Source organism: Engystomops pustulosus, chromosome 10 (genome assembly GCF_040894005.1).
Source record: "Engystomops pustulosus chromosome 10, aEngPut4.maternal, whole genome shotgun sequence".
In the NCBI taxonomy this organism is placed as follows: domain Eukaryota; kingdom Metazoa; phylum Chordata; class Amphibia; order Anura; family Leptodactylidae; genus Engystomops; species Engystomops pustulosus.
In genome coordinates, this window is record NC_092420.1 from 39,604,429 (window position 1) to 39,616,187 (window position 11,759).

Consider the following 11,759-nt stretch of genomic DNA (forward strand, 5'->3'; position numbering starts at 1 on the left):
AGGATCTCTTCAAAATCCAAGGAAGAGGAACTATTTGGTGGTTTGAAGGCAAAGAGTCAGAGGGTCTTTCCTCTGAATGACACGTTAAAAAGAGCTGGTTTTGGAAGAATGGCAAGAACCAGAGAAAATAATTATTGTTTCCAAAAATTTCAGGAAAAGGCTTATGTTTGAACCTGAGGAGTCTAAGATATGGGACACTTGCACGAAAATGGATGTGCAAGTCACAAAAATTGTGAAGAAAACTGACCTCCCCTTTGAGGACGCAGCACAACTAAAGGACCTGATGGACAGAAAATCGGATTCCCTCCTAAAGAAGGCTTAGGAAACACCTATGCTTAATTTAAAATCAAACTTAGCAGCCACGTCGGTTGAATGAACTAGAGTCCCACATCAAGGAAGGGACCCCAAGATCAGCGATTTTGGAGAACTTTCAGCTACTGAAGTCAGCAACAGCCTTCCTCGCAGACTGAGGGAGGGAATTTTGTTTTCAGCCAAGGAGGGAGCACTAACTAACTCTACAAGGAAAGCACTGTGGCTGAAACAGTGGAACGGGGACATCCGTTCGAAAGCTAGGTTATGCAGCCTGCCTTTCTCATGGGAGTTAGTTTTTGGTCCAGAACTGGACATGATACTGGAGAGAGCATTGGACAAAAAGAAGGGCTTCCCTGAAAGTTCTACACCCAAGAAGCTGCCCTTTCGTGACTTCAAAAATCAGAAAGACCAGTACAAAGATAAAGGGAAAAGAGGACGCTGGAGCTACCCGAAAGGAAGTAAGGGAAGAGGCTTTCTCTTCTCCACCCCAACAGGCACAAATAGAAGTAAAAAACAATGATGCCATGGTAGGGGGAAGATTGCTAACGTTCAGGGAAAAATGGACAGAGATCACTTCAAATCCCTGATCAGGATTTTACTCTGCCATTCGGTTTCTTCACCAAAAAGAGAGAACAAACCAACTGATCATCAAGCTGAGAAGTCTCAACAAGTTCATCATCTACCGAAAATTCAGGATGGAATCGGTAAGATCAGCCTTACACATTCACAAAAAAGCATTAATGTGTACCATAGACTTAAAGGATGCGTACTATCACATCCCTATACAATCTTTCTCAGAGATTCCTAAAAGGTTCTCTGTTCTGTCTCCAGGGGGGCTGACACTACACTTCCAATTTCGTGCACTTCCCTTTGGAATATCCTCAGCCCCAAGAACCTTCACGAAGGTGATGGCAGTGGTGGTGGCTTTCCTCAGGCTACGGGATGTACTGATAGTCCCATACCTGGACGATTTACTGGTCATTGGCCAAGAAAGAGAAACTTTACTCTTATCAAGAGACCTCCCTATAGAAACCCTAGAGAAATTGGGATGGATAGTAAACTACCAAAAATCAGAGCTCCTACCAGCTACAGTGAGAAAATTTCTGGGTGTAAATTTAAATTCAAAATTATCAGATGTCATTCCTTCCGCAGGAAAAAGGAAGTCACATCAAGGATCAAGTAAAGAGATTCAGGAAAAGATCAACAATTTCAATCAATCAGAGAAGCCATGAAGATCTTGGGATCTCTAACAGCCTGCATTTCCTCGGTGGCCTGGTGTCAGGCCCACACCAGAACTCTCTAGAGATGAATCTTAAAATCCTGGAACAGGGAACAAAAGGATCTGGACAGGAAAAACAGTAGTTACTTACCGGTAATGATGTTTCCTCGTACCACGACGGCACCAACCAGAGAGAGGGATCCACCCCCCGGGGAGAGGAAACCTGAGCATAAAAAACACGCCCCATCTATCCTACCTCAGTGGGTTACAGAGACTTGGAAGAACCTTATTATTAGTATATCAGAAAAAACATTTTCCATGTAAGCATAATTTTGACAAAATTATTTTATTACCTTTTTTATTTATTTTTGAATGTATTTATTTTTTTTTTATTTTTTATTTATTTTTTGACACCCATGAAATACTACCAATAAAAAGGTAGGAAAAGATCAGCAGGGTGGGAATATACCAGGTGCCGTCGTGGTACGAGGAAACATCATTACCGGTAACTACTGTTTTCCCCAGCACCACGACGGCACCAACCAGAGAGATTTTCAGAGAAATATTTAGGGAGGGAAAAATCATAAAAAACACGCCCCCCTTCCTAACTAATACAAAGTCAAATGTGTCCAGTGGCCCTACAACCACAATGTATATGAACAAACCTTTTATATCCTATTGTATGCAGATGAACAAGGTTGGAGAGAGCAGTTTGAATTAAGTTAGGAAATTGCACACCAAAGTTACCAAACTGCAAAATGCCATATATGAGTAGCTTTCAAACTTAACCTGCCTTAACTTGCCTTAAGTTTGCAGGCATAGAAGCACCCGATAATGAGCGTTTTTCTAACTCTTGTAATTTTGAGCTAGGTGATCCATGTTGATGGAAACTCACTTTCTGTGTCCAAGCAATGCTTTATGAAAGCGGCATGTGGTTCAGACCCAAGATAACTGAAGAGCAACCATGTGCTCTGTGAAGTGTCTCAGTCCTGAACTTCTCTCCATACCTGGAGGGGAGGCTAACCTGCAAGTCGTTAGATAACTAACTGAACTACCTGAAACTCTTATACAAGCGCAGAATTCCCTTTAGCTGCACTTAGCTGTAGTAAACGCTCATAGGCTATAATTCAGAGCATGTTTGCAAACAGTTTATGTAGCATCTCTTTTGTCTCCTGATCTGCTCAGTCCAACATACACCACAATCTGACCATCAACGAATTCTGTGAAGGACGCCATAATGAACAGAAACCATGAGTTTCCTTGAGGCACCTCCACACTAAGCTCTTCTCCACACTGGGAGAAGAGGTTAACCTGCAAGCCATTAGCCAATTAACTGAAGCTGGCTGCAAGGGTAATTTAATCCAAGCTGTGACCCGAGCTACTGACCAGGATTTTAGACCTGACAAGAGCAAGTATGTTCAGCTTAGAATGGCTGGTAGTTTTACAATGTATCCATGGGTTAACCAGAATCCATATTAACCATTTCATATCATGAGTGTAATGATATGGGTCTGTGGGGAGACGGTGACCTCTTTGTCAGGTTCCGTGAGCCCCTCATAAGAGGTAATCCAACAGACACAACCCATTCCACTGGAGGTGTGTACTGTACAGGACGCCCGAAGTCCCATCCTGTTAGCGCCATTCACCACATGAGGTGTGTCTGGAGAGGAGGAATCACACTATGCAACTGTGAATCCTCCTTCTGGAGAGGCCGGATACCGGACACGTCTCCCTGCATACCTGCTCCCACTCTGGGGTCAGTACCGTGCAGCAGAAAACCAGAAAAGGCACACTCTAGTCCCCATTATACATCATGCCGTTTCTGGGGCTGGGACACACATAATGGCAACTATCATTGCTGACACTTTGCCTAGACCCGCAGCACCTCGCCTGTGCTGCTTTGGATCGCTCCAGATCTGGATAATCTCCAGCTCACTGGCCGGGTTCAAAACCTAGTACCTGCCGTCTGACAGGCACCAGATAGTAATCCTCTTCACACTCAGGTTCCCGCCAGGGACAGGAAACCACTGAGGTAGGATAGGAGGGGCGTGTTTTTTATGCTCAGGTTTCCTGTCCCCGGGGGTGGATCCCTCTCTCTGGTTGGTGCCGTCGTTGTGCTGGGGAAATACCGATTCCTCCTGCTGTCAAGAAATACCTGTTGTGGTGGTTGAAGGAAGAGAATCTGAGGAGAGGAATCTTTTGGACAAACGGTCCTCACATTTCCATCAAAACAGATGCGAGTCAGACAGGTTGGGGAGCGGTTATGCCTTACCATTTCTCACAGGTTGTCTAGACCGAAGAAATCGCAAGGAGGTCCTCAAACTATCGGGAGCTAAGAGCAGTTTGGGAAACTCTCAGCACAAACACCCCTCTCCTAGCTCACCACCACCTCCTCATCCTATCGGACAATACGACAACAGTCTCTTACATAAAAAGACAAGGGGGTACCAGATCTCCACTTCTGAGTGCCTTAGCTCAACAAATATTTTCGTGGGCAGAAGACCACGCACTGTCAATATCAGCAACACATTTGAAAGGTACAGAGAATTTAAAAGCAGATTTCCTCAGCAGGAAGAAAATTCTCCAGAACGAGTGGAGTTTAAAGGAAGAGGTCTTCCAAAAGCTAACATCCATCTGGGGTTGTCCTCAAGTGGACCTATTCGCAACAAAGGAGAATACCAAGTGCCATCATTACTTTTCTCTAGAAAAAGGAGAGAGCAAAGAACAGCTGGATGCGTTCTCTCACTCCTGGGACATTCTACTAGCTTACACCTTCCCCCCTATTCCCCAGATCGCCAGAGTCCTGAAAAAGATATGTCAGGAAAACTCCAGGACAATTTATCGAAGAAAAGCTGGTATCCTCTCCTGAGAAGAATGTTACCGCAGGATCCAGTCATTCTCCCACTGTCAAGGGACTTTCTGTATCAGGGTCCAATCCACCATCCGAATCCAGGAAGGTTACATCTTTCAGCCTGAATCCTGAATCCAGCTACCTGAGATCCCAAGGACTTTCCTCCAAGGTTATAAAAACTTTGAAGGCAAGTAGGAAGTCTGTCACATTTGCAAATTACCATAAAATATGAAAACATTTTCCTTCTTCTGTAAAGACACTCCACCTTGCCAGTCTAACCCAAATGTTTTGCAGGTACTCGAGTTTCTTCAGAAGGGTCTGGAGTTGGGACTGTCTACTAGTACCTTGAAGGTCCAGGTGTCAGTGCTTAGTGCCTTTTTTGACCATCCTCTCATCGAACACAGGTGGGTCACAAGATTTATTAAAGAATCTTCTAGACAGACCCCAGACTATTAAGAAAACATCTACATGGGATCCAACGTTAGTTCTGAACACATTAGTAAACGAACCATTTGAACCTATTGATTCTTCTGGTATAAGAAACTTAAGATTTAAGACGGTATTCCTGATAGCTATCACCACCGCCAGATGACTAGGTGAACTACAGGCCATTTCAATTAGGGAACCTTACATGAAAATACTAGAGGATAGAATTGTACTCACGCTGGATCCAACTTTTGTCCCCAAGATGGTTTCTGACTTCCACAGGAATCAGGAGATCATCCTGCCCTCCTTCTGTGAGAACCCTTCTTCTGCGAGAGAACAGGAATGGAATGCTCTGGATGTAAGACGTTCCGTTATAAAATATTTACAGGCCACTGAATCCTGGCGTATTGATACTAATCTTTTCATTCAATTCCAGGGGAAAAACAAGGGGAGGAAGGCGTATAAGGTAACCATTGCAAGATGGCTGAAGCTGGAGGATCTCTTTATGCTACAACATACAGAAAATACCAATTCCTCCAGGAATAAGAGCACACCCGACGAGAGCCATGTCTACATCCTGGGGGTGAATTAGATTACTCATCGTTAATTCTATTTCCGTTAGTCCACCATGAGGGCCTAGATATTCCCACCCCTTTTTGAAAATCTTCGTTTTTTGTTCTTTGTCTTGCAGATAAAACTGTATGCGACTTAAACATACTAATAAATCTGGTTGTATCTTCCTCAACATGGTCATTTTGTAATCACTGGCGGGAGGATGCAGTGAGGCAACCTTTAACCTCTCTTCTTCCTGTCCCTGCAGAGGTCAAGGGGCATCCTCCAGGTGGGCCATCATGGTGGACTAACGGAAGTAGAATTAACGGTGAGTAATCTAATTCATAATTTCATTGCCTCCAATTGCTCCTCTAAGCTATAATGGCCGTCTAGAAGCTCATTATGAGAGTCTGTCAGTTGCGACATCTTATTTTCAACATGGTCGACTTGACCTCCCAAGTCGTCTATAGAGACGTGCATGGCTGACGTTAGTTGCAAATTAAAAAGTTCTTTTTACCAGGAGCCTTTGAGCGCCAGTATCATGCTTTTAATGAAAGACTGATGGCAGTTGGTCAGATGAAGGCAAGTCCTCTACAAGGTACTCCTCACCCCCATTGGGATCATATGCTAGTTGCAGCATTCCTTCAGCTTAGTATGACACTTGAGGAGGGAAAGTGTGTGGAAAAGTCTCTTGGAAGAGTCTGTGGACCCTCTGGACCACCGGGGGAGATGATGGAGCTAGCCGCAACCCAGGACTGGAGTCTATGTGGACACCTGATCTTCACCAGAGCCCGCCGCAAAGCGGGATGGTCTTGCTGCAGCCTGCAGGATGATCTTGCTGCAGCCTGCAGGATGATCTTGCTGCAGCTGCAGTCCCACCAGGTCGTTCCACGGGTTCGACTAGGACAGCAGTGGCAGCCAAGGTAGTACGGCAGGAAATGCAGGAAACAGTCCAAACCAGGAAACAAGGAGGAATACTGGTAACGCTGGCACAAAGAGCAACACTGGTGATGCTGGTACAGACTGTAGATTCCGCTGGACAGGAACCCTGGAACAGCAGTTAACAGGAATGGTAGCAACACAGAGGATCTCCGGAAATGCAGGAATGCAGAGGTACACTGGAAACACAGAACTCAGGAGGGCTTTCACTTAGCAGGAATGATGCTGAATATCTGACAGGGAGTGAAGGGAGGAGCCGGATTATAATGGCGAGCCAGATTAGCACGGGTGTGCCCGGGATCCACGACAAGGATCGCAGGTGCATCTGTGACACTTAGCCAGATGGTCTCTGTTGCTGCTAATAAGGGCTCTGCCCTGGAGTACACGGAGCTCTGGCTCTTACAGGCGCCATCTTGACTTTACTCCCGTCTCTCCCTCCCAAATGTGGAAGGGATCCAGAAGCTAGTTGTGGGGGGAAGTCTCAGGACTCATGTTTGTGCTCGAGCCTGCCACTGCTCCTTCATTCATACAGGCTGGGGATGCCGAGGATGAGCTGTTGGAGTGTGGCGAGTCTGTGTGTGGAGACCACGAACCGCCATCTTGTGATTTTCCTGGGCCATGCGGTCGGGAGGAAAAGAAGTCCACTTTTTGCAGGTGATCATGTTGGGGAAGATTTCAGGGCGATTCCAGTGTGGAATGGAGCTCTGATTGTCGCTGGGAGAGAGTCGCTAGCAGGTCTAGAGACGGAGCTCACTCACACATGTCCGTCTTGGAGCTCAGTCAACCCACGCCCTAAACGGTAAACAGTTTTTTTCCCCTAAATGAATATTGGGTAGCTTTGGAAAAACACAGGATGTTTGCAGATCCGATAAAGGACTTGGGTTAAGGACACAAGCCTCTTTTAAGTAATAGTCTTAAGGTAGAAAGTTGGTACAAGACTTTATTATCGGAGTAATGTATATGATGTGCTACCTTTATCACTAATTTTTTTTAAATTCTCTAATTTTTACTACTACATTTCTCTTTTTACATTTATCTTTTCGTCTGTATTATTTTTTCAAGTTATTTCTATGTTCCATATATTTTAGCAAGATATTAGGAAAAATACATGATTTACATAAATGCTTGAATGCTGCACTGTGGGCAACCAATGGTCTCTTATGAGACTTAACAGGTCTAAAAGTATATAATTATCTGGGTAGTAACATCATCTTGAATGCCACAATGTGATTTTGCCAAGATAGTTCTACTTTCTTAAAAGTTGCACTTTCATTAGATATTGATGTGAGTAGAGGTAGAAAGTTATGGGAGTATAAACTATGAGGGGAAGGGGTAAGTGTGACCCCCTATGTGCATGTAAGTGCATTGTCTTGCAACACAATTTGAAAGTTAAATCCTGTGCTCAGTCCGAATCGGTCAGATCATCCAACGGCACGCCCCCCCCCCCCAAACTGTCGCATGACAGCCAGCGAAGCTGCGCCAAAATCCGATCGCGTACAACAATGCAAGTGCAAACCCCTGTTGAATATCTGTCAAAGCCACGCAAATCCCGAAAATGGTGCAAAGTCCAACGAAAGTGTGATCCGCGACCCTCAGTGTGCTTGAGAGTGCCAAATATAGAAGGCTCCAACAGGAAACTGATGTCATGAGTGCTCCTGAGTTCCCGTGTCCTGCATTCCTGTGTGCCTGTGTTCCCGTTCCCATTTGTCTGGACCTCCCGTTGCTGACCCCGGATTGGACTTGACGTTGCATTTCTGCCGCCTGGACCTAACCACGAGGCTGTCTCCTAGTACCTCGACTTTGGCTGCCACCGCGGGCTAGTCGCACCTGTGGAACGACCTGGTGGTACCCTGGCGCAGCAAGTCCAACCTGCTTTGTGGTGGGCTCTGGTGAAGACCAGGTGCCACTTAGACTCCGCTCTCAGGTGTCAGCTAGTACCACCTCCCAGGGTGGTCCAGTGCATTCAGATCCCGAATCCTGGCAACTGATTTATCTCATGCATCCAAATGGCACAATTCCACATCCTAATGATGCACATAGAAAAATACTTAGCCAAAGGAATGGAATTTCACTTGTTAATATTAGGTAATATTTGTAAATTATGCATGCCCTGTTAAATATCCCTTCTGTACTCACTCATGCTTTACCCTCTCTTTCATTAATTTACTGGATAACTAAAGGTATCCTTTCAATTGCATATGTAAATGAAAATAGGAAGTTATCACTTCCTATGAATTATTAATTGAAGCTCCTTCCAGTCTTTACATTTTATTTAGAACCTTGACAGAGATAAGTTGTCTGTAATCCAGCTTGATCCAAGCTAATGGGCGCTATTTAACATTATAGGTTTCACTGCCCAGAATGACCATTTTTATATTATGCTAGACTTTTGGGACACGAGGATAGCTAACATGTTTATAATTTTATTTAACTTTATGGTTCCGTTCTAGTCAAAAGGAATGATTTGAACTTCTAGGATTTGAATTTGTAAAAAATTTTATTGACCTTTTTTTTCACTATTTTAGACCCCAAGAGTACTTTTGAATCTTGGTGGCCTAACCACTTCTAATGCATACTACAATACTGCAGTATATGATCATTATACTAGTGATCTGTAAACCGGAGCCAAACACATACAGATCAGACTGGATGACAGGCCATAGAGTCCAGCATAGACCGATGACCTCACAGGAAAGACAGTAGAATCCAATATTTAAATGCCTCTGCCAGCTTTGCTCTGAGGTATATAAATCCCATGCTCCCCCTCATGATGCTTTGATCGCTTGGTCAAGCCGTCATTCATATAACACACTGAGCATGGTGCACATGTTACAGTGTATTACAGCCCTGCTAGAAGGCAGGACCTGGCTCCCGGAAGATGATCGTGCAGCCCCGGGGCACTGGCAGACCCCGGGGCTGCGATAAGAGCAGCGAACCCCCCATTAAGCGCCACAGGGGGGGCGATGCACTTGAGATGCCCCTTACACGCAGGTGTCAAGCATGACCACAGCGTGTAAGGGGTTAACACATGCGATCCAATAATCTACAGCTAACGCACCACCCGCCATGCAGTACTATTCAGTCAAATGTCGGGAAGGGGTTAAGAGGATAATGTTAGAGCTCTCTCAAGAGTGGGGATTCCCTGTGATGTAATCCATGGTTCCTATATACCCTCAAACAGTGCATAGATGTCCATTGGAATACATGTTGGCAAGGCAGGCGTGAGGTCTCTGTCAGCAAGACCTTCTGGCTTCCTTTTGGGGGAAATTCCAGATTCTGAATAAAGGGTAATATTAAGGAGTGGTTGGATTGGAGTATGCGTTTAAATCTGAGGGAGTGCCGGATTCTTATAGAGAGAAATGAGAAGGTTGATAGGGTCTGTAAGGAGGGGGTAGGGGTCCTGTTATCCAGATCAGACTTGGTAAGGACATGGGATGAAGTCATTGAGATTCTAAGAAGATCCATCTTGGAATCATTTTTAAGAGTAGCGATAGTAGAAAATTGGACTACTTGCTCTCCTTTGTAATAGTGGGCAAAATTAGACAGCTATAATCCCCCCAAGTCATTTATGTTTAAACATAGAGGAAAGTGCTATACATGGGTGCTTATTAGATTTGGGATAAGAATGGATAAGTTTGAATGTCTTTCCTGTGGTGGAGATGGGTAGTTATCTAAATAGGTATAGAAACCTTGGCAAAGTGACCATTTTTATTGTGTGAATACATCCCAGCCAGGAAAGGGAGGGTTTATACCAGTTGTTTAAGTCTGTTTGAAATTGCTGTAGTAGGGGGTGTAATTCCAGTGAAATAGTGTAGAGTTGTTGGATTTTAAAGCCAAAAGGAATCTACCAGTGCTTTCTGTGTTCTAGATGGGATGTGTAAGCAGAGAGCTGCTGATTTATCCATATTTACTCTAAGTCCAGATACAGCATTAAAGCTGTTAAGGAATTTCATTAAGTTTGGAAGGGACATGTAGGGGTCAGTAATGGATAGCAGCAGGTAATCGTTGAAGAGGCTTACTTTGTAAGTGTTGTCTGTTGTTGTAAAGCGCTGGATGTTTGGGTTAGCCCGAATTGCTGCCGCCGACACTACAATCAGGAATATTTCAAAGGCCAGTAATTTGGAAAAGAGGACCTGAGCTCATGCATGTGTGCATGTGGTGGGCCAAACTTTCCCTTTCTCTCCATGATTTGGGAGTGGAGAAAGGAGATGAAAGGATGGTGTGGTACATAGTGGCAGAGGTAGCGTCGCATCCTACCTTAGCAAAAATACAGATGGCCTTGTGACTAGGGAGGCGGTAGAGCAGGCTGAGCCAGCTGAAGCACCAGGGGGAGCCTTAGATGTTTGCAGGTGTTTTTTGTGTCTCAGCTAACTGCAGCTCATGTTTATCCTGCAGGTGTCTGGTCATACATGAGGTTCTCAGATTGCAAGCTATTCTTTGACAGGAGCAATTTTGCAATTGAGGCATGATGAATGATTTTTCTGGAGCTGAATGCTATACAGAGACAGGACAATCAAGATCTTTGCTGGATACTCTTGCCAATAATCTACCTGATGTATTACACTGTGTTACGTAACGCATGCTCAGTGTGTTACAACCGGGTCCTACCAGAAGGCAGGACCCTGCTCCCCGAAGAAGCCGCACAATGGGAAGCAGGATTATCAATAAACCCTCATTACAGACATCTTACAGCTGACCATTTCAGCCTGGAAGTAAAGTATCCAGAGAGCTTCACCAGAGGTCACAGTGGGCAGAGAGGTCTATCTGTAACTAGGGGCCATCTGGAAGTTGGGTGTCCTTAAGTAGGGTTCAGTCTGTATTTCATAAATAAGTACCTTCTGTATTACCTGTGTCAAATCCACCAGCTCAGATTGTAGTCCATAGTGACATAGAATTTGAAGTTGAAAAAATTCTGAATTCCCATCTGTTCCAGAACTCCATCTAGATTACTTACTGTTCATTGTAGGACCGTTCTTCTCTGTATGTTTGTACTGTTTTTGCCTCCGTATTTTTACTTTGGCGCAGGAAGGGAAGATCAACAAGTTGTGACTGCTGGGCATCTTCAGCATTCGGGTTCATTGTTAGATGTACATGGAAAGGATAGACACGAAGGCCCCATCTACACTTGCTTTTTTCACGCGCGTGTTCTGCGTGTGCTTTGGACACGCAGAACTTGCATTGCACTCTGACCCATTGTAATCAATGGGCTTTTTCAGACTTGAAATAACAAAGCTAAAGCAGTGCACAACAAACGGCCAATCAAATGTAAATCTGAACAATCTTTATTGAAAAATAAGAAGATAAACATTACAAACTCCATATACATCTAAAAACATCTAAAACACAAAATGTACAAACAAAACAGGCCGGGGACCCATGTGAGGGTGACCCGTATACCTCCTCTCTCCAACACTGAATAGTGTCAAGCAGCCAACCTCCAGATATAGTGAGAGTATGAAA

General features: G+C 44.5%; 1 long non-coding RNA gene across 1 annotated transcript in view; it reads left to right on the forward strand.

The window, feature by feature from the left end:
- The window catches only part of LOC140104018 (uncharacterized), a 395,139-nt gene extending 389,449 nt beyond the window's left edge, over window positions 1-5,690 (forward strand). Inside the window, exons 2-3 of the long non-coding RNA XR_011850228.1 lie at window positions 5,245-5,391; window positions 5,629-5,690. This is a non-coding gene — a long non-coding RNA (uncharacterized lncRNA). The remainder of the gene's footprint in view (window positions 1-5,244; window positions 5,392-5,628) is intronic.
- Window positions 5,691-11,759: the final 6,069 nt, after the last annotated feature.